At 51.6% G+C, this 18,741-nt stretch overlaps 35 non-coding genes across 35 annotated transcripts; 24 read left to right on the top strand and 11 right to left on the bottom strand.

Moving 5' to 3' along the window:
* Positions 1 to 2,124: 2,124 nt before the first annotated feature.
* Positions 2,125 to 2,197, top strand: Trnar-acg (transfer RNA arginine (anticodon ACG)). Its single transcript has one exon. It is a non-coding gene; the product is annotated as a tRNA-Arg (tRNA).
* A 286-nt stretch (positions 2,198 to 2,483) lies between these two features.
* On the top strand, positions 2,484 to 2,555 carry Trnam-cau (transfer RNA methionine (anticodon CAU)). The gene has a single exon. It is a non-coding gene; the product is annotated as a tRNA-Met (tRNA).
* Positions 2,556 to 2,787: 232 nt separating this feature from the next.
* Trnad-guc (transfer RNA aspartic acid (anticodon GUC)) lies at positions 2,788 to 2,859 on the bottom strand. The gene has a single exon. It is a non-coding gene; the product is annotated as a tRNA-Asp (tRNA).
* Positions 2,860 to 3,591: 732 nt separating this feature from the next.
* Trnar-acg (transfer RNA arginine (anticodon ACG)) lies at positions 3,592 to 3,664 on the top strand. Its single transcript has one exon. It is a non-coding gene; the product is annotated as a tRNA-Arg (tRNA).
* Positions 3,665 to 3,950: 286 nt separating this feature from the next.
* Trnam-cau (transfer RNA methionine (anticodon CAU)) lies at positions 3,951 to 4,022 on the top strand. The gene has a single exon. It is a non-coding gene; the product is annotated as a tRNA-Met (tRNA).
* A 232-nt stretch (positions 4,023 to 4,254) lies between these two features.
* Trnad-guc (transfer RNA aspartic acid (anticodon GUC)) lies at positions 4,255 to 4,326 on the bottom strand. The gene has a single exon. It is a non-coding gene; the product is annotated as a tRNA-Asp (tRNA).
* Positions 4,327 to 5,058: 732 nt separating this feature from the next.
* On the top strand, positions 5,059 to 5,131 carry Trnar-acg (transfer RNA arginine (anticodon ACG)). The gene has a single exon. It is a non-coding gene; the product is annotated as a tRNA-Arg (tRNA).
* Positions 5,132 to 5,417: 286 nt separating this feature from the next.
* Positions 5,418 to 5,489, top strand: Trnam-cau (transfer RNA methionine (anticodon CAU)). The gene has a single exon. It is a non-coding gene; the product is annotated as a tRNA-Met (tRNA).
* Positions 5,490 to 5,721: 232 nt separating this feature from the next.
* On the bottom strand, positions 5,722 to 5,793 carry Trnad-guc (transfer RNA aspartic acid (anticodon GUC)). Its single transcript has one exon. It is a non-coding gene; the product is annotated as a tRNA-Asp (tRNA).
* A 732-nt stretch (positions 5,794 to 6,525) lies between these two features.
* Positions 6,526 to 6,598, top strand: Trnar-acg (transfer RNA arginine (anticodon ACG)). The gene has a single exon. It is a non-coding gene; the product is annotated as a tRNA-Arg (tRNA).
* Positions 6,599 to 6,884: 286 nt separating this feature from the next.
* On the top strand, positions 6,885 to 6,956 carry Trnam-cau (transfer RNA methionine (anticodon CAU)). The gene has a single exon. It is a non-coding gene; the product is annotated as a tRNA-Met (tRNA).
* A 232-nt stretch (positions 6,957 to 7,188) lies between these two features.
* Positions 7,189 to 7,260, bottom strand: Trnad-guc (transfer RNA aspartic acid (anticodon GUC)). The gene has a single exon. It is a non-coding gene; the product is annotated as a tRNA-Asp (tRNA).
* A 732-nt stretch (positions 7,261 to 7,992) lies between these two features.
* On the top strand, positions 7,993 to 8,065 carry Trnar-acg (transfer RNA arginine (anticodon ACG)). Its single transcript has one exon. It is a non-coding gene; the product is annotated as a tRNA-Arg (tRNA).
* Positions 8,066 to 8,351: 286 nt separating this feature from the next.
* Trnam-cau (transfer RNA methionine (anticodon CAU)) lies at positions 8,352 to 8,423 on the top strand. The gene has a single exon. It is a non-coding gene; the product is annotated as a tRNA-Met (tRNA).
* Positions 8,424 to 8,655: 232 nt separating this feature from the next.
* Trnad-guc (transfer RNA aspartic acid (anticodon GUC)) lies at positions 8,656 to 8,727 on the bottom strand. Its single transcript has one exon. It is a non-coding gene; the product is annotated as a tRNA-Asp (tRNA).
* Positions 8,728 to 9,459: 732 nt separating this feature from the next.
* On the top strand, positions 9,460 to 9,532 carry Trnar-acg (transfer RNA arginine (anticodon ACG)). The gene has a single exon. It is a non-coding gene; the product is annotated as a tRNA-Arg (tRNA).
* A 286-nt stretch (positions 9,533 to 9,818) lies between these two features.
* Positions 9,819 to 9,890, top strand: Trnam-cau (transfer RNA methionine (anticodon CAU)). The gene has a single exon. It is a non-coding gene; the product is annotated as a tRNA-Met (tRNA).
* A 232-nt stretch (positions 9,891 to 10,122) lies between these two features.
* Positions 10,123 to 10,194, bottom strand: Trnad-guc (transfer RNA aspartic acid (anticodon GUC)). Its single transcript has one exon. It is a non-coding gene; the product is annotated as a tRNA-Asp (tRNA).
* A 732-nt stretch (positions 10,195 to 10,926) lies between these two features.
* On the top strand, positions 10,927 to 10,999 carry Trnar-acg (transfer RNA arginine (anticodon ACG)). Its single transcript has one exon. It is a non-coding gene; the product is annotated as a tRNA-Arg (tRNA).
* Positions 11,000 to 11,285: 286 nt separating this feature from the next.
* Positions 11,286 to 11,357, top strand: Trnam-cau (transfer RNA methionine (anticodon CAU)). The gene has a single exon. It is a non-coding gene; the product is annotated as a tRNA-Met (tRNA).
* A 232-nt stretch (positions 11,358 to 11,589) lies between these two features.
* Positions 11,590 to 11,661, bottom strand: Trnad-guc (transfer RNA aspartic acid (anticodon GUC)). The gene has a single exon. It is a non-coding gene; the product is annotated as a tRNA-Asp (tRNA).
* A 732-nt stretch (positions 11,662 to 12,393) lies between these two features.
* Trnar-acg (transfer RNA arginine (anticodon ACG)) lies at positions 12,394 to 12,466 on the top strand. The gene has a single exon. It is a non-coding gene; the product is annotated as a tRNA-Arg (tRNA).
* Positions 12,467 to 12,752: 286 nt separating this feature from the next.
* On the top strand, positions 12,753 to 12,824 carry Trnam-cau (transfer RNA methionine (anticodon CAU)). Its single transcript has one exon. It is a non-coding gene; the product is annotated as a tRNA-Met (tRNA).
* A 232-nt stretch (positions 12,825 to 13,056) lies between these two features.
* Trnad-guc (transfer RNA aspartic acid (anticodon GUC)) lies at positions 13,057 to 13,128 on the bottom strand. The gene has a single exon. It is a non-coding gene; the product is annotated as a tRNA-Asp (tRNA).
* Positions 13,129 to 13,860: 732 nt separating this feature from the next.
* Positions 13,861 to 13,933, top strand: Trnar-acg (transfer RNA arginine (anticodon ACG)). Its single transcript has one exon. It is a non-coding gene; the product is annotated as a tRNA-Arg (tRNA).
* A 286-nt stretch (positions 13,934 to 14,219) lies between these two features.
* Trnam-cau (transfer RNA methionine (anticodon CAU)) lies at positions 14,220 to 14,291 on the top strand. The gene has a single exon. It is a non-coding gene; the product is annotated as a tRNA-Met (tRNA).
* A 232-nt stretch (positions 14,292 to 14,523) lies between these two features.
* Trnad-guc (transfer RNA aspartic acid (anticodon GUC)) lies at positions 14,524 to 14,595 on the bottom strand. The gene has a single exon. It is a non-coding gene; the product is annotated as a tRNA-Asp (tRNA).
* A 732-nt stretch (positions 14,596 to 15,327) lies between these two features.
* On the top strand, positions 15,328 to 15,400 carry Trnar-acg (transfer RNA arginine (anticodon ACG)). Its single transcript has one exon. It is a non-coding gene; the product is annotated as a tRNA-Arg (tRNA).
* Positions 15,401 to 15,686: 286 nt separating this feature from the next.
* Trnam-cau (transfer RNA methionine (anticodon CAU)) lies at positions 15,687 to 15,758 on the top strand. Its single transcript has one exon. It is a non-coding gene; the product is annotated as a tRNA-Met (tRNA).
* Positions 15,759 to 15,990: 232 nt separating this feature from the next.
* Trnad-guc (transfer RNA aspartic acid (anticodon GUC)) lies at positions 15,991 to 16,062 on the bottom strand. The gene has a single exon. It is a non-coding gene; the product is annotated as a tRNA-Asp (tRNA).
* Positions 16,063 to 16,794: 732 nt separating this feature from the next.
* Trnar-acg (transfer RNA arginine (anticodon ACG)) lies at positions 16,795 to 16,867 on the top strand. Its single transcript has one exon. It is a non-coding gene; the product is annotated as a tRNA-Arg (tRNA).
* A 286-nt stretch (positions 16,868 to 17,153) lies between these two features.
* On the top strand, positions 17,154 to 17,225 carry Trnam-cau (transfer RNA methionine (anticodon CAU)). Its single transcript has one exon. It is a non-coding gene; the product is annotated as a tRNA-Met (tRNA).
* A 232-nt stretch (positions 17,226 to 17,457) lies between these two features.
* Positions 17,458 to 17,529, bottom strand: Trnad-guc (transfer RNA aspartic acid (anticodon GUC)). The gene has a single exon. It is a non-coding gene; the product is annotated as a tRNA-Asp (tRNA).
* A 732-nt stretch (positions 17,530 to 18,261) lies between these two features.
* On the top strand, positions 18,262 to 18,334 carry Trnar-acg (transfer RNA arginine (anticodon ACG)). The gene has a single exon. It is a non-coding gene; the product is annotated as a tRNA-Arg (tRNA).
* Positions 18,335 to 18,620: 286 nt separating this feature from the next.
* On the top strand, positions 18,621 to 18,692 carry Trnam-cau (transfer RNA methionine (anticodon CAU)). Its single transcript has one exon. It is a non-coding gene; the product is annotated as a tRNA-Met (tRNA).
* The last annotated feature ends 49 nt before the right edge of the window (positions 18,693 to 18,741 follow it).

Below are 18,741 nucleotides of genomic sequence, written 5' to 3'. Positions count from 1 at the left end.
CAGAATCGCTGTCCCTAAATTCGCACCGCTCCCGGAATTGGAGAGAGTAGTATAACCAGTTATTCGGTCAAGTTCAATCGCAGCGACTTCTTGAAGTAACAGAATATCGATATCCGCTGCGTATACAAAATCTTGTAAATTACGGAGCCGCCAGTACGACTGTATCTTATTGATGTTTAACGTGGCAATTTTATAGGCTTGGGGCTCGTTCATGGGAGAAGGCACATACTATTAATTAAACAGTCTTAGAAGGATGGCTAACGAAATTGAGGCCAAGCGCGTCAGTCGGAGTTCCTGTAGTTCCCGGTACGGTTGGTGTATGCTGCTCTGTGGGGGGTGCCGAAGATTCCGTCTCAATGGTCCGCATGACAGCCGCATCATTGCTCGCATCCAATACTTCCATTTCCTGTGCCCAATTCCCAGTGAGAGTGGCCTCTGACAAAAGCGATCCTGCGTTTCCTTGAGCGTGGGTATCCGGCAAAACGACTCTACTCGAGGTATCACTATCTTCCACCCGTCGTGGATTCACAGGGGGAGACACTACAGGATCAATGTCCATTCGACCAGACGCAGGGAGACCAACTTCAGAGGGTTCAGAAGTGTTCTGACACATTTGGCTGCTTATTCGTTTCGCTTTGTCGCGGAGCTGTGGGGCGAGCTGATTGGCTCCTTGATGTGCAAGTCTCCGCTTCTTTTTGGAAGGCTTCCTGTTAGGGTTCGCAGTATCATCAACATCCGAAGTGGACTGTTGACTCTGGGGTTGATCCGCCGGGAACACAGCGTCTGCTTCATCCTCAGTACCAGTGGCATCAACCACTGGGGAGTCATCCGTCGTTACCTCCATCTCTGAGTGTGGTAGCGGCGGTGCCGCGTCAGCACTCGGTTCTTTGACGTTATCGGCCAAAACATCATTCAAACGAGGGGCATCTACAGGCGGGGTCGCGGGTGGAAGACCAGAAGCCGCGACAGCGTATGTCAGTGGCAGTGCCGTCGTCACAGGGGGGCTAGCGGCTTCACCGACAGGTATCTGCGTCACCCGTCTTTGTATACATTCAGAGCGCACGTGGCCGGGCGCACCACAGCCGGCACACGTTTTTGGCTGCCCATCATATATGACAATTCCGCGATGTCCACCTACGTAAATATATGAAGGTATGTGCTTCTGTATATCGATCTTAACCTGCCTGACGCCGTTAAGCACCGGAAATTTGTGGGCTTTGGACCAACGCTCCGCAAAATTGTTAATGACCCTCCCGTAAGGTGTCAATGCAGAATTTATTTGCGCGGCTGTTATTTCAAACGGGAGTTCGAAAATACGTGCCGTCCGGATGCCCAGTCCAGCATGCGTAATGCTGACGTCACTGACGGTACCATCGCTATGTTTAAACTTCAGTACACCTCCACTGGACTCTACAATTCTATCACACAGTTCAGAGGACGTTAATTTCACATAAACAACACTAGTCACGATAGAGAAATTTATCCCTACAATGTCATCAAAAGTAATCTTAGCTGTTTCCTCTAACCATGCTTCAACTTCAAACGAATTTGGTTTCGAAAAGTTCCTATCAAAGGTAAACTTCAAGGTATCTTTCCTGTTAGTCGGATTCATAATTCCATATCAGATCCTACAGAACGGAACGAATACTAATAAGCAGACGCTGTAAGCACGCGACTCACCGCCTGACGTAAACACTTCCTGCCGCAGCGCGCTGGCCCTGGAGGTCCGCTCACCACCGCTGCCGCAGGCAGACTGTGCCACTGGGACTACAACCCAGTGCTCTCAGTTTGCGCTATTCACTTTGCTGTAAACCAGTGGTGCACACAGAAACATATGATCGCCACCTGATGCCATACGAATGCTTCGTGCTATTCTTGTTTCATATGCTACGCTTACATGCACATCAACGGGCTCTGGTCGTCGAGAAAACGCAGCAAATAGCGCGCCTTGCCTTCCGCTACCTGTCGAACAGTGAACGCAGATGTGTGGCAAGCTCTAAGCTCTGCAGGCGCACTGTGGCCACGCAGCTGAACGAGAGCTACCTTCCTTGGGAGCTTGCTGAGCCATGGAGAACACGTGTCTTAGCGAAGTGCCCTTGTCTAGTAATCGAAACTGCTGCCAGTGGCTCTGTGGCGCAACGGATAACGCGTCTGACTACGGATCAGAAGATTCCAGGTTCGAATCCTGGCAGAGTCGGTATTTTGTTAGTTGCGACGCGTAGCTGGGCAGTGGATTTCGTATGTCGCCGCATCGTGGAGTGCTTTGTTACTCCTGTGCATCTCGCAGCTGCATGTCGACGCGATCGTGGTAAATATCGCTGCCTGCAAGCGTCAGCGTAGCGTCAGTCGAGCAAAGTCGAGACAAGTCAAGCTGAGAGCTGTACGAGATGATACGCAACTAAGGACAGGCGTGTGAAAGCGACGCAGGCAACACTTTCCAAGTGTCTCTCTTCACGTAGCGAAGAGACAGAGCATCAACGCACAGCAGAGTGGCGCAGTGGAAGCGTGCTGGGCCCATAACCCAGAGGTCCGTGGATCGAAACCACGCTCTGCTAAAATTATTTTATTTGCAGACTGTGCCGAGCTCGATTATTACGCCCAGAGCGACTGCTGGGGTGTTTTGATTCAGATTCAACAGCAAACCTCGTAATTCTCCTCGTGTGAAGAATGCGAGAACCACTTCCTAAATTGTAGCCTTTGTTTATGTTTTTGCACCACCTATACTCCTTGATCTTCCGACCCACGCACGAGCAACACTCTAGCAGGTTTGTGAGATAAAAATCGCATCTCCCCGGCGGGGAATCGAACCCCGGTCTCCCGCGTGACAGGCGGGGATACTAACCACTATACTACCGAGGATGAGCTGTAGGCAGTTGCCAGTGTGATAGACACATGGTGCTAATAGCCGCCAACGTCCTTCACTAAGTTCGGCGGGTGATAGTGCTGCAACTAAAAATCGGATATGCCGCCTGGCGGGGAATCGGACCGCGGTCTCCCGCGTGACAGGCGGGGATACTAACCACTATACTACCGAGGAAGACGCAGCTAGTGTCTCGAATACACAATTATGTAACTCAAATAGCTGATACATCTGAAAACTAGCCTCCTGTTGCTGTCACAGAATGCTGCTACGAAATAAAATTATGCTCACCGTGAGGCTCGAATTCACAATCCCGGCATTGCTCACGGCTACTGCTTATAGGTACCGTGGGCTAACCAACTGCGCCACTGGGACTACAACCCAGTGCTCTCAGTTTGCGCTATTCACTTTGCTGTAAACCAGTGGTGCACACAGAAACATATGATCGCCACCTGATGCCATACGAATGCTTCGTGCTATTCTTGTTTCATATGCTACGCTTACATGCACATCAACGGGCTCTGGTCGTCGAGAAAACGCAGCAAATAGCGCGCCTTGCCTTCCGCTACCTGTCGAACAGTGAACGCAGATGTGTGGCAAGCTCTAAGCTCTGCAGGCGCACTGTGGCCACGCAGCTGAACGAGAGCTACCTTCCTTGGGAGCTTGCTGAGCCATGGAGAACACGTGTCTTAGCGAAGTGCCCTTGTCTAGTAATCGAAACTGCTGCCAGTGGCTCTGTGGCGCAACGGATAACGCGTCTGACTACGGATCAGAAGATTCCAGGTTCGAATCCTGGCAGAGTCGGTATTTTGTTAGTTGCGACGCGTAGCTGGGCAGTGGATTTCGTATGTCGCCGCATCGTGGAGTGCTTTGTTACTCCTGTGCATCTCGCAGCTGCATGTCGACGCGATCGTGGTAAATATCGCTGCCTGCAAGCGTCAGCGTAGCGTCAGTCGAGCAAAGTCGAGACAAGTCAAGCTGAGAGCTGTACGAGATGATACGCAACTAAGGACAGGCGTGTGAAAGCGACGCAGGCAACACTTTCCAAGTGTCTCTCTTCACGTAGCGAAGAGACAGAGCATCAACGCACAGCAGAGTGGCGCAGTGGAAGCGTGCTGGGCCCATAACCCAGAGGTCCGTGGATCGAAACCACGCTCTGCTAAAATTATTTTATTTGCAGACTGTGCCGAGCTCGATTATTACGCCCAGAGCGACTGCTGGGGTGTTTTGATTCAGATTCAACAGCAAACCTCGTAATTCTCCTCGTGTGAAGAATGCGAGAACCACTTCCTAAATTGTAGCCTTTGTTTATGTTTTTGCACCACCTATACTCCTTGATCTTCCGACCCACGCACGAGCAACACTCTAGCAGGTTTGTGAGATAAAAATCGCATCTCCCCGGCGGGGAATCGAACCCCGGTCTCCCGCGTGACAGGCGGGGATACTAACCACTATACTACCGAGGATGAGCTGTAGGCAGTTGCCAGTGTGATAGACACATGGTGCTAATAGCCGCCAACGTCCTTCACTAAGTTCGGCGGGTGATAGTGCTGCAACTAAAAATCGGATATGCCGCCTGGCGGGGAATCGGACCGCGGTCTCCCGCGTGACAGGCGGGGATACTAACCACTATACTACCGAGGAAGACGCAGCTAGTGTCTCGAATACACAATTATGTAACTCAAATAGCTGATACATCTGAAAACTAGCCTCCTGTTGCTGTCACAGAATGCTGCTACGAAATAAAATTATGCTCACCGTGAGGCTCGAATTCACAATCCCGGCATTGCTCACGGCTACTGCTTATAGGTACCGTGGGCTAACCAACTGCGCCACTGGGACTACAACCCAGTGCTCTCAGTTTGCGCTATTCACTTTGCTGTAAACCAGTGGTGCACACAGAAACATATGATCGCCACCTGATGCCATACGAATGCTTCGTGCTATTCTTGTTTCATATGCTACGCTTACATGCACATCAACGGGCTCTGGTCGTCGAGAAAACGCAGCAAATAGCGCGCCTTGCCTTCCGCTACCTGTCGAACAGTGAACGCAGATGTGTGGCAAGCTCTAAGCTCTGCAGGCGCACTGTGGCCACGCAGCTGAACGAGAGCTACCTTCCTTGGGAGCTTGCTGAGCCATGGAGAACACGTGTCTTAGCGAAGTGCCCTTGTCTAGTAATCGAAACTGCTGCCAGTGGCTCTGTGGCGCAACGGATAACGCGTCTGACTACGGATCAGAAGATTCCAGGTTCGAATCCTGGCAGAGTCGGTATTTTGTTAGTTGCGACGCGTAGCTGGGCAGTGGATTTCGTATGTCGCCGCATCGTGGAGTGCTTTGTTACTCCTGTGCATCTCGCAGCTGCATGTCGACGCGATCGTGGTAAATATCGCTGCCTGCAAGCGTCAGCGTAGCGTCAGTCGAGCAAAGTCGAGACAAGTCAAGCTGAGAGCTGTACGAGATGATACGCAACTAAGGACAGGCGTGTGAAAGCGACGCAGGCAACACTTTCCAAGTGTCTCTCTTCACGTAGCGAAGAGACAGAGCATCAACGCACAGCAGAGTGGCGCAGTGGAAGCGTGCTGGGCCCATAACCCAGAGGTCCGTGGATCGAAACCACGCTCTGCTAAAATTATTTTATTTGCAGACTGTGCCGAGCTCGATTATTACGCCCAGAGCGACTGCTGGGGTGTTTTGATTCAGATTCAACAGCAAACCTCGTAATTCTCCTCGTGTGAAGAATGCGAGAACCACTTCCTAAATTGTAGCCTTTGTTTATGTTTTTGCACCACCTATACTCCTTGATCTTCCGACCCACGCACGAGCAACACTCTAGCAGGTTTGTGAGATAAAAATCGCATCTCCCCGGCGGGGAATCGAACCCCGGTCTCCCGCGTGACAGGCGGGGATACTAACCACTATACTACCGAGGATGAGCTGTAGGCAGTTGCCAGTGTGATAGACACATGGTGCTAATAGCCGCCAACGTCCTTCACTAAGTTCGGCGGGTGATAGTGCTGCAACTAAAAATCGGATATGCCGCCTGGCGGGGAATCGGACCGCGGTCTCCCGCGTGACAGGCGGGGATACTAACCACTATACTACCGAGGAAGACGCAGCTAGTGTCTCGAATACACAATTATGTAACTCAAATAGCTGATACATCTGAAAACTAGCCTCCTGTTGCTGTCACAGAATGCTGCTACGAAATAAAATTATGCTCACCGTGAGGCTCGAATTCACAATCCCGGCATTGCTCACGGCTACTGCTTATAGGTACCGTGGGCTAACCAACTGCGCCACTGGGACTACAACCCAGTGCTCTCAGTTTGCGCTATTCACTTTGCTGTAAACCAGTGGTGCACACAGAAACATATGATCGCCACCTGATGCCATACGAATGCTTCGTGCTATTCTTGTTTCATATGCTACGCTTACATGCACATCAACGGGCTCTGGTCGTCGAGAAAACGCAGCAAATAGCGCGCCTTGCCTTCCGCTACCTGTCGAACAGTGAACGCAGATGTGTGGCAAGCTCTAAGCTCTGCAGGCGCACTGTGGCCACGCAGCTGAACGAGAGCTACCTTCCTTGGGAGCTTGCTGAGCCATGGAGAACACGTGTCTTAGCGAAGTGCCCTTGTCTAGTAATCGAAACTGCTGCCAGTGGCTCTGTGGCGCAACGGATAACGCGTCTGACTACGGATCAGAAGATTCCAGGTTCGAATCCTGGCAGAGTCGGTATTTTGTTAGTTGCGACGCGTAGCTGGGCAGTGGATTTCGTATGTCGCCGCATCGTGGAGTGCTTTGTTACTCCTGTGCATCTCGCAGCTGCATGTCGACGCGATCGTGGTAAATATCGCTGCCTGCAAGCGTCAGCGTAGCGTCAGTCGAGCAAAGTCGAGACAAGTCAAGCTGAGAGCTGTACGAGATGATACGCAACTAAGGACAGGCGTGTGAAAGCGACGCAGGCAACACTTTCCAAGTGTCTCTCTTCACGTAGCGAAGAGACAGAGCATCAACGCACAGCAGAGTGGCGCAGTGGAAGCGTGCTGGGCCCATAACCCAGAGGTCCGTGGATCGAAACCACGCTCTGCTAAAATTATTTTATTTGCAGACTGTGCCGAGCTCGATTATTACGCCCAGAGCGACTGCTGGGGTGTTTTGATTCAGATTCAACAGCAAACCTCGTAATTCTCCTCGTGTGAAGAATGCGAGAACCACTTCCTAAATTGTAGCCTTTGTTTATGTTTTTGCACCACCTATACTCCTTGATCTTCCGACCCACGCACGAGCAACACTCTAGCAGGTTTGTGAGATAAAAATCGCATCTCCCCGGCGGGGAATCGAACCCCGGTCTCCCGCGTGACAGGCGGGGATACTAACCACTATACTACCGAGGATGAGCTGTAGGCAGTTGCCAGTGTGATAGACACATGGTGCTAATAGCCGCCAACGTCCTTCACTAAGTTCGGCGGGTGATAGTGCTGCAACTAAAAATCGGATATGCCGCCTGGCGGGGAATCGGACCGCGGTCTCCCGCGTGACAGGCGGGGATACTAACCACTATACTACCGAGGAAGACGCAGCTAGTGTCTCGAATACACAATTATGTAACTCAAATAGCTGATACATCTGAAAACTAGCCTCCTGTTGCTGTCACAGAATGCTGCTACGAAATAAAATTATGCTCACCGTGAGGCTCGAATTCACAATCCCGGCATTGCTCACGGCTACTGCTTATAGGTACCGTGGGCTAACCAACTGCGCCACTGGGACTACAACCCAGTGCTCTCAGTTTGCGCTATTCACTTTGCTGTAAACCAGTGGTGCACACAGAAACATATGATCGCCACCTGATGCCATACGAATGCTTCGTGCTATTCTTGTTTCATATGCTACGCTTACATGCACATCAACGGGCTCTGGTCGTCGAGAAAACGCAGCAAATAGCGCGCCTTGCCTTCCGCTACCTGTCGAACAGTGAACGCAGATGTGTGGCAAGCTCTAAGCTCTGCAGGCGCACTGTGGCCACGCAGCTGAACGAGAGCTACCTTCCTTGGGAGCTTGCTGAGCCATGGAGAACACGTGTCTTAGCGAAGTGCCCTTGTCTAGTAATCGAAACTGCTGCCAGTGGCTCTGTGGCGCAACGGATAACGCGTCTGACTACGGATCAGAAGATTCCAGGTTCGAATCCTGGCAGAGTCGGTATTTTGTTAGTTGCGACGCGTAGCTGGGCAGTGGATTTCGTATGTCGCCGCATCGTGGAGTGCTTTGTTACTCCTGTGCATCTCGCAGCTGCATGTCGACGCGATCGTGGTAAATATCGCTGCCTGCAAGCGTCAGCGTAGCGTCAGTCGAGCAAAGTCGAGACAAGTCAAGCTGAGAGCTGTACGAGATGATACGCAACTAAGGACAGGCGTGTGAAAGCGACGCAGGCAACACTTTCCAAGTGTCTCTCTTCACGTAGCGAAGAGACAGAGCATCAACGCACAGCAGAGTGGCGCAGTGGAAGCGTGCTGGGCCCATAACCCAGAGGTCCGTGGATCGAAACCACGCTCTGCTAAAATTATTTTATTTGCAGACTGTGCCGAGCTCGATTATTACGCCCAGAGCGACTGCTGGGGTGTTTTGATTCAGATTCAACAGCAAACCTCGTAATTCTCCTCGTGTGAAGAATGCGAGAACCACTTCCTAAATTGTAGCCTTTGTTTATGTTTTTGCACCACCTATACTCCTTGATCTTCCGACCCACGCACGAGCAACACTCTAGCAGGTTTGTGAGATAAAAATCGCATCTCCCCGGCGGGGAATCGAACCCCGGTCTCCCGCGTGACAGGCGGGGATACTAACCACTATACTACCGAGGATGAGCTGCAGGCAGTTGCCAGTGTGATAGACACATGGTGCTAATAGCCGCCAACGTCCTTCACTAAGTTCGGCGGGTGATAGTGCTGCAACTAAAAATCGGATATGCCGCCTGGCGGGGAATCGGACCGCGGTCTCCCGCGTGACAGGCGGGGATACTAACCACTATACTACCGAGGAAGACGCAGCTAGTGTCTCGAATACACAATTATGTAACTCAAATAGCTGATACATCTGAAAACTAGCCTCCTGTTGCTGTCACAGAATGCTGCTACGAAATAAAATTATGCTCACCGTGAGGCTCGAATTCACAATCCCGGCATTGCTCACGGCTACTGCTTATAGGTACCGTGGGCTAACCAACTGCGCCACTGGGACTACAACCCAGTGCTCTCAGTTTGCGCTATTCACTTTGCTGTAAACCAGTGGTGCACACAGAAACATATGATCGCCACCTGATGCCATACGAATGCTTCGTGCTATTCTTGTTTCATATGCTACGCTTACATGCACATCAACGGGCTCTGGTCGTCGAGAAAACGCAGCAAATAGCGCGCCTTGCCTTCCGCTACCTGTCGAACAGTGAACGCAGATGTGTGGCAAGCTCTAAGCTCTGCAGGCGCACTGTGGCCACGCAGCTGAACGAGAGCTACCTTCCTTGGGAGCTTGCTGAGCCATGGAGAACACGTGTCTTAGCGAAGTGCCCTTGTCTAGTAATCGAAACTGCTGCCAGTGGCTCTGTGGCGCAACGGATAACGCGTCTGACTACGGATCAGAAGATTCCAGGTTCGAATCCTGGCAGAGTCGGTATTTTGTTAGTTGCGACGCGTAGCTGGGCAGTGGATTTCGTATGTCGCCGCATCGTGGAGTGCTTTGTTACTCCTGTGCATCTCGCAGCTGCATGTCGACGCGATCGTGGTAAATATCGCTGCCTGCAAGCGTCAGCGTAGCGTCAGTCGAGCAAAGTCGAGACAAGTCAAGCTGAGAGCTGTACGAGATGATACGCAACTAAGGACAGGCGTGTGAAAGCGACGCAGGCAACACTTTCCAAGTGTCCCTCTTCACTTAGCGAAGAGACAGAGCATCAACGCACAGCAGAGTGGCGCAGTGGAAGCGTGCTGGGCCCATAACCCAGAGGTCCGTGGATCGAAACCACGCTCTGCTAAAATTATTTTATTTGCAGACTGTGCCGAGCTCGATTATTACGCCCAGAGCGACTGCTGGGGTGTTTTGATTCAGATTCAACAGCAAACCTCGTAATTCTCCTCGTGTGAAGAATGCGAGAACCACTTCCTAAATTGTAGCCTTTGTTTATGTTTTTGCACCACCTATACTCCTTGATCTTCCGACCCACGCACGAGCAACACTCTAGCAGGTTTGTGAGATAAAAATCGCATCTCCCCAGCGGGGAAACGAACCCCGGTCTCCCGCGTGACAGGCGGGGATACTAACCACTATACTACCGAGGATGAGCTGTAGGCAGTTGCCAGTGTGATAGACACATGGTGCTAATAGCCGCCAACGTCCTTCACTAAGTTCGGCGGGTGATAGTGCTGCAACTAAAAATCGGATATGCCGCCTGGCGGGGAATCGGACCGCGGTCTCCCGCGTGACAGGCGGGGATACTAACCACTATACTACCGAGGAAGACGCAGCTAGTGTCTCGAATACACAATTATGTAACTCAAATAGCTGATACATCTGAAAACTAGCCTCCTGTTGCTGTCACAGAATGCTGCTACGAAATAAAATTATGCTCACCGTGAGGCTCGAATTCACAATCCCGGCATTGCTCACGGCTACTGCTTATAGGTACCGTGGGCTAACCAACTGCGCCACTGGGACTACAACCCAGTGCTCTCAGTTTGCGCTATTCACTTTGCTGTAAACCAGTGGTGCACACAGAAACATATGATCGCCACCTGATGCCATACGAATGCTTCGTGCTATTCTTGTTTCATATGCTACGCTTACATGCACATCAACGGGCTCTGGTCGTCGAGAAAACGCAGCAAATAGCGCGCCTTGCCTTCCGCTACCTGTCGAACAGTGAACGCAGATGTGTGGCAAGCTCTAAGCTCTGCAGGCGCACTGTGGCCACGCAGCTGAACGAGAGCTACCTTCCTTGGGAGCTTGCTGAGCCATGGAGAACACGTGTCTTAGCGAAGTGCCCTTGTCTAGTAATCGAAACTGCTGCCAGTGGCTCTGTGGCGCAACGGATAACGCGTCTGACTACGGATCAGAAGATTCCAGGTTCGAATCCTGGCAGAGTCGGTATTTTGTTAGTTGCGACGCGTAGCTGGGCAGTGGATTTCGTATGTCGCCGCATCGTGGAGTGCTTTGTTACTCCTGTGCATCTCGCAGCTGCATGTCGACGCGATCGTGGTAAATATCGCTGCCTGCAAGCGTCAGCGTAGCGTCAGTCGAGCAAAGTCGAGACAAGTCAAGCTGAGAGCTGTACGAGATGATACGCAACTAAGGACAGGCGTGTGAAAGCGACGCAGGCAACACTTTCCAAGTGTCTCTCTTCACGTAGCGAAGAGACAGAGCATCAACGCACAGCAGAGTGGCGCAGTGGAAGCGTGCTGGGCCCATAACCCAGAGGTCCGTGGATCGAAACCACGCTCTGCTAAAATTATTTTATTTGCAGACTGTGCCGAGCTCGATTATTACGCCCAGAGCGACTGCTGGGGTGTTTTGATTCAGATTCAACAGCAAACCTCGTAATTCTCCTCGTGTGAAGAATGCGAGAACCACTTCCTAAATTGTAGCCTTTGTTTATGTTTTTGCACCACCTATACTCCTTGATCTTCCGACCCACGCACGAGCAACACTCTAGCAGGTTTGTGAGATAAAAATCGCATCTCCCCGGCGGGGAATCGAACCCCGGTCTCCCGCGTGACAGGCGGGGATACTAACCACTATACTACCGAGGATGAGCTGCATGCAGTTGCCAGTGTGATAGACACATGGTGCTAATAGCCGCCAACGTCCTTCACTAAGTTCGGCGGGTGATAGTGCTGCAACTAAAAATCGGATATGCCGCCTGGCGGGGAATCGGACCGCGGTCTCCCGCGTGACAGGCGGGGATACTAACCACTATACTACCGAGGAAGACGCAGCTAGTGTCTCGAATACACAATTATGTAACTCAAATAGCTGATACATCTGAAAACTAGCCTCCTGTTGCTGTCACAGAATGCTGCTACGAAATAAAATTATGCTCACCGTGAGGCTCGAATTCACAATCCCGGCATTGCTCACGGCTACTGCTTATAGGTACCGTGGGCTAACCAACTGCGCCACTGGGACTACAACCCAGTGCTCTCAGTTTGCGCTATTCACTTTGCTGTAAACCAGTGGTGCACACAGAAACATATGATCGCCACCTGATGCCATACGAATGCTTCGTGCTATTCTTGTTTCATATGCTACGCTTACATGCACATCAACGGGCTCTGGTCGTCGAGAAAACGCAGCAAATAGCGCGCCTTGCCTTCCGCTACCTGTCGAACAGTGAACGCAGATGTGTGGCAAGCTCTAAGCTCTGCAGGCGCACTGTGGCCACGCAGCTGAACGAGAGCTACCTTCCTTGGGAGCTTGCTGAGCCATGGAGAACACGTGTCTTAGCGAAGTGCCCTTGTCTAGTAATCGAAACTGCTGCCAGTGGCTCTGTGGCGCAACGGATAACGCGTCTGACTACGGATCAGAAGATTCCAGGTTCGAATCCTGGCAGAGTCGGTATTTTGTTAGTTGCGACGCGTAGCTGGGCAGTGGATTTCGTATGTCGCCGCATCGTGGAGTGCTTTGTTACTCCTGTGCATCTCGCAGCTGCATGTCGACGCGATCGTGGTAAATATCGCTGCCTGCAAGCGTCAGCGTAGCGTCAGTCGAGCAAAGTCGAGACAAGTCAAGCTGAGAGCTGTACGAGATGATACGCAACTAAGGACAGGCGTGTGAAAGCGACGCAGGCAACACTTTCCAAGTGTCCCTCTTCACTTAGCGAAGAGACAGAGCATCAACGCACAGCAGAGTGGCGCAGTGGAAGCGTGCTGGGCCCATAACCCAGAGGTCCGTGGATCGAAACCACGCTCTGCTAAAATTATTTTATTTGCAGACTGTGCCGAGCTCGATTATTACGCCCAGAGCGACTGCTGGGGTGTTTTGATTCAGATTCAACAGCAAACCTCGTAATTCTCCTCGTGTGAAGAATGCGAGAACCACTTCCTAAATTGTAGCCTTTGTTTATGTTTTTGCACCACCTATACTCCTTGATCTTCCGACCCACGCACGAGCAACACTCTAGCAGGTTTGTGAGATAAAAATCGCATCTCCCCAGCGGGGAAACGAACCCCGGTCTCCCGCGTGACAGGCGGGGATACTAACCACTATACTACCGAGGATGAGCTGTAGGCAGTTGCCAGTGTGATAGACACATGGTGCTAATAGCCGCCAACGTCCTTCACTAAGTTCGGCGGGTGATAGTGCTGCAACTAAAAATCGGATATGCCGCCTGGCGGGGAATCGGACCGCGGTCTCCCGCGTGACAGGCGGGGATACTAACCACTATACTACCGAGGAAGACGCAGCTAGTGTCTCGAATACACAATTATGTAACTCAAATAGCTGATACATCTGAAAACTAGCCTCCTGTTGCTGTCACAGAATGCTGCTACGAAATAAAATTATGCTCACCGTGAGGCTCGAATTCACAATCCCGGCATTGCTCACGGCTACTGCTTATAGGTACCGTGGGCTAACCAACTGCGCCACTGGGACTACAACCCAGTGCTCTCAGTTTGCGCTATTCACTTTGCTGTAAACCAGTGGTGCACACAGAAACATATGATCGCCACCTGATGCCATACGAATGCTTCGTGCTATTCTTGTTTCATATGCTACGCTTACATGCACATCAACGGGCTCTGGTCGTCGAGAAAACGCAGCAAATAGCGCGCCTTGCCTTCCGCTACCTGTCGAACAGTGAACGCAGATGTGTGGCAAGCTCTAAGCTCTGCAGGCGCACTGTGGCCACGCAGCTGAACGAGAGCTACCTTCCTTGGGAGCTTGCTGAGCCATGGAGAACACGTGTCTTAGCGAAGTGCCCTTGTCTAGTAATCGAAACTGCTGCCAGTGGCTCTGTGGCGCAACGGATAACGCGTCTGACTACGGATCAGAAGATTCCAGGTTCGAATCCTGGCAGAGTCGGTATTTTGTTAGTTGCGACGCGTAGCTGGGCAGTGGATTTCGTATGTCGCCGCATCGTGGAGTGCTTTGTTACTCCTGTGCATCTCGCAGCTGCATGTCGACGCGATCGTGGTAAATATCGCTGCCTGCAAGCGTCAGCGTAGCGTCAGTCGAGCAAAGTCGAGACAAGTCAAGCTGAGAGCTGTACGAGATGATACGCAACTAAGGACAGGCGTGTGAAAGCGACGCAGGCAACACTTTCCAAGTGTCTCTCTTCACGTAGCGAAGAGACAGAGCATCAACGCACAGCAGAGTGGCGCAGTGGAAGCGTGCTGGGCCCATAACCCAGAGGTCCGTGGATCGAAACCACGCTCTGCTAAAATTATTTTATTTGCAGACTGTGCCGAGCTCGATTATTACGCCCAGAGCGACTGCTGGGGTGTTTTGATTCAGATTCAACAGCAAACCTCGTAATTCTCCTCGTGTGAAGAATGCGAGAACCACTTCCTAAATTGTAGCCTTTGTTTATGTTTTTGCACCACCTATACTCCTTGATCTTCCGACCCACGCACGAGCAACACTCTAGCAGGTTTGTGAGATAAAAATCGCATCTCCCCGGCGGGGAATCGAACCCCGGTCTCCCGCGTGACAGGCGGGGATACTAACCACTATACTACCGAGGATGAGCTGCATGCAGTTGCCAGTGTGATAGACACATGGTGCTAATAGCCGCCAACGTCCTTCACTAAGTTCGGCGGGTGATAGTGCTGCAACTAAAAATCGGATATGCCGCCTGGCGGGGAATCGGACCGCGGTCTCCCGCGTGACAGGCGGGGATACTAACCACTATACTACCGAGGAAGACGCAGCTAGTGTCTCGAATACACAATTATGTAACTCAAATAGCTGATACATCTGAAAACTAGCCTCCTGTTGCTGTCACAGAATGCTGCTACGAAATAAAATTATGCTCACCGTGAGGCTCGAATTCACAATCCCGGCATTGCTCACGGCTACTGCTTATAGGTACCGTGGGCTAACCAACTGCGCCACTGGGACTACAACCCAGTGCTCTCAGTTTGCGCTATTCACTTTGCTGTAAACCAGTGGTGCACACAGAAACATATGATCGCCACCTGATGCCATACGAATGCTTCGTGCTATTCTTGTTTCATATGCTACGCTTACATGCACATCAACGGGCTCTGGTCGTCGAGAAAACGCAGCAAATAGCGCGCCTTGCCTTCCGCTACCTGTCGAACAGTGAACGCAGATGTGTGGCAAGCTCTAAGCTCTGCAGGCGCACTGTGGCCACGCAGCTGAACGAGAGCTACCTTCCTTGGGAGCTTGCTGAGCCATGGAGAACACGTGTCTTAGCGAAGTGCCCTTGTCTAGTAATCGAAACTGCTGCCAGTGGCTCTGTGGCGCAACGGATAACGCGTCTGACTACGGATCAGAAGATTCCAGGTTCGAATCCTGGCAGAGTCGGTATTTTGTTAGTTGCGACGCGTAGCTGGGCAGTGGATTTCGTATGTCGCCGCATCGTGGAGTGCTTTGTTACTCCTGTGCATCTCGCAGCTGCATGTCGACGCGATCGTGGTAAATATCGCTGCCTGCAAGCGTCAGCGTAGCGTCAGTCGAGCAAAGTCGAGACAAGTCAAGCTGAGAGCTGTACGAGATGATACGCAACTAAGGACAGGCGTGTGAAAGCGACGCAGGCAACACTTTCCAAGTGTCCCTCTTCACTTAGCGAAGAGACAGAGCATCAACGCACAGCAGAGTGGCGCAGTGGAAGCGTGCTGGGCCCATAACCCAGAGGTCCGTGGATCGAAACCACGCTCTGCTAAAATTATTTTATTTGCAGACTGTGCCGAGCTCGATTATTACGCCCAGAGCGACTGCTGGGGTGTTTTGATTCAGATTCAACAGCAAACCTCGTAATTCTCCTCGTGTGAAGAATGCGAGAACCACTTCCTAAATTGTAGCCTTTGTTTATGTTTTTGCACCACCTATACTCCTTGATCTTCCGACCCACGCACGAGCAACACTCTAGCAGGTTTGTGAGATAAAAATCGCATCTCCCCAGCGGGGAAACGAACCCCGGTCTCCCGCGTGACAGGCGGGGATACTAACCACTATACTACCGAGGATGAGCTGTAGGCAGTTGCCAGTGTGATAGACACATGGTGCTAATAGCCGCCAACGTCCTTCACTAAGTTCGGCGGGTGATAGTGCTGCAACTAAAAATCGGATATGCCGCCTGGCGGGGAATCGGACCGCGGTCTCCCGCGTGACAGGCGGGGATACTAACCACTATACTACCGAGGAAGACGCAGGTAGTGTCTCGAATACACAATTATGTAACTCAAATAGCTGATACATCTGAAAACTAGCCTCCTGTTGCTGTCACAGAATGCTGCTACGAAATAAAATTATGCTCACCGTGAGGCTCGAATTCACAATCCCGGCATTGCTCACGGCTACTGCTTATAGGTACCGTGGGCTAACCAACTGCGCCACTGGGACTACAACCCAGTGCTCTCAGTTTGCGCTATTCACTTTGCTGTAAACCAGTGGTGCACACAGAAACATATGATCGCCACCTGATGCCATACGAATGCTTCGTGCTATTCTTGTTTCATATGCTACGCTTACATGCACATCAACGGGCTCTGGTCGTCGAGAAAACGCAGCAAATAGCGCGCCTTGCCTTCCGCTACCTGTCGAACAGTGAACGCAGATGTGTGGCAAGCTCTAAGCTCTGCAGGCGCACTGTGGCCACGCAGCTGAACGAGAGCTACCTTCCTTGGGAGCTTGCTGAGCCATGGAGAACACGTGTCTCAGCGAAGTGCCCTTGTCTAGTAATCGAAACTGCTGCCAGTGGCTCTGTGGCGCAACGGATAACGCGTCTGACTACGGATCAGAAGATTCCAGGTTCGAATCCTGGCAGAGTCGGTATTTTGTTAGTTGCGACGCGTAGCTGGGCAGTGGATTTCGTATGTCGCCGCATCGTGGAGTGCTTTGTTACTCCTGTGCATCTCGCAGCTGCATGTCGACGCGATCGTGGTAAATATCGCTGCCTGCAAGCGTCAGCGTAGCGTCAGTCGAGCAAAGTCGAGACAAGTCAAGCTGAGAGCTGTACGAGATGATACGCAACTAAGGACAGGCGTGTGAAAGCGACGCAGGCAACACTTTCCAAGTGTCTCTCTTCACGTAGCGAAGAGACAGAGCATCAACGCACAGCAGAGTGGCGCAGTGGAAGCGTGCTGGGCCCATAACCCAGAGGTCCGTGGATCGAAACCACGCTCTGCTAAAATTATTTTATTTGCAGACTGTGCCGAGCTCGATTATTACGCCCAGAGCGACTGCTGGGGTGTTTTGATTCAGATTCAACAGCAAACCTCGTAATTCTCCTCGTGTGAAGAATGCGAGAACCACTTCCTAAATTGTAGCCTTTGTTTATGTTTTTGCACCACCTATACTCCTTGATCTTCCGACCCACGCACGAGCAACACTCTAGCAGGTTTGTGAGATAAAAATCGCATCTCCCCGGCGGGGAATCGAACCCCGGTCTCCCGCGTGACAGGCGGGGATACTAACCACTATACTACCGAGGATGAGCTGCATGCAGTTGCCAGTGTGATAGACACATGGTGCTAATAGCCGCCAACGTCCTTCACTAAGTTCGGCGGGTGATAGTGCTGCAACTAAAAATCGGATATGCCGCCTGGCGGGGAATCGGACCGCGGTCTCCCGCGTGACAGGCGGGGATACTAACCACTATACTACCGAGGAAGACGCAGCTAGTGTCTCGAATACACAATTATGTAACTCAAATAGCTGATACATCTGAAAACTAGCCTCCTGTTGCTGTCACAGAATGCTGCTACGAAATAAAATTATGCTCACCGTGAGGCTCGAATTCACAATCCCGGCATTGCTCACGGCTACTGCTTATAGGTACCGTGGGCTAACCAACTGCGCCACTGGGACTACAACCCAGTGCTCTCAGTTTGCGCTATTCACTTTGCTGTAAACCAGTGGTGCACACAGAAACATATGATCGCCACCTGATGCCATACGAATGCTTCGTGCTATTCTTGTTTCATATGCTACGCTTACATGCACATCAACGGGCTCTGGTCGTCGAGAAAACGCAGCAAATAGCGCGCCTTGCCTTCCGCTACCTGTCGAACAGTGAACGCAGATGTGTGGCAAGCTCTAAGCTCTGCAGGCGCACTGTGGCCACGCAGCTGAACGAGAGCTACCTTCCTTGGGAGCTTGCTGAGCCATGGAGAACACGTGTCTTAGCGAAGTGCCCTTGTCTAGTAATCGAAACTGCTGCCAGTGGCTCTGTGGCGCAACGGATAACGCGTCTGACTACGGATCAGAAGATTCCAGGTTCGAATCCTGGCAGAGTCGTTATTTTGTTAGTTGCGACGCGTAGCTGGGCAGTGGATTTCGTATGTCGCCGCATCGTGGAGTGCTTTGTTACTCCTGTGCATCTCGCAGCTGCATGTCGACGCGATCGTGGTAAATATCGCTGCCTGCAAGCGTCAGCGTAGCGTCAGTCGAGCAAAGTCGAGACAAGTCAAGCTGAGAGCTGTACGAGATGATACGCAACTAAGGACAGGCGTGTGAAAGCGACGCAGGCAACACTTTCCAAGTGTCTCTCTTCACGTAGCGAAGAGACAGAGCATCAACGCACAGCAGAGTGGCGCAGTGGAAGCGTGCTGGGCCCATAACCCAGAGGTCCGTGGATCGAAACCACGCTCTGCTAAAATTATTTTATTTGCAGACTGTGCCGAGCTCGATTATTACGCCCAGAG

Source organism: Schistocerca gregaria, chromosome 8, assembly GCF_023897955.1.
Source record: "Schistocerca gregaria isolate iqSchGreg1 chromosome 8, iqSchGreg1.2, whole genome shotgun sequence".
Taxonomy (NCBI): Eukaryota; Metazoa; Arthropoda; class Insecta; order Orthoptera; family Acrididae; genus Schistocerca; species Schistocerca gregaria.
The sequence above is the reverse complement of the archived record's forward strand: the minus strand, read 5'-3'. Positions and strand labels throughout refer to the sequence as shown.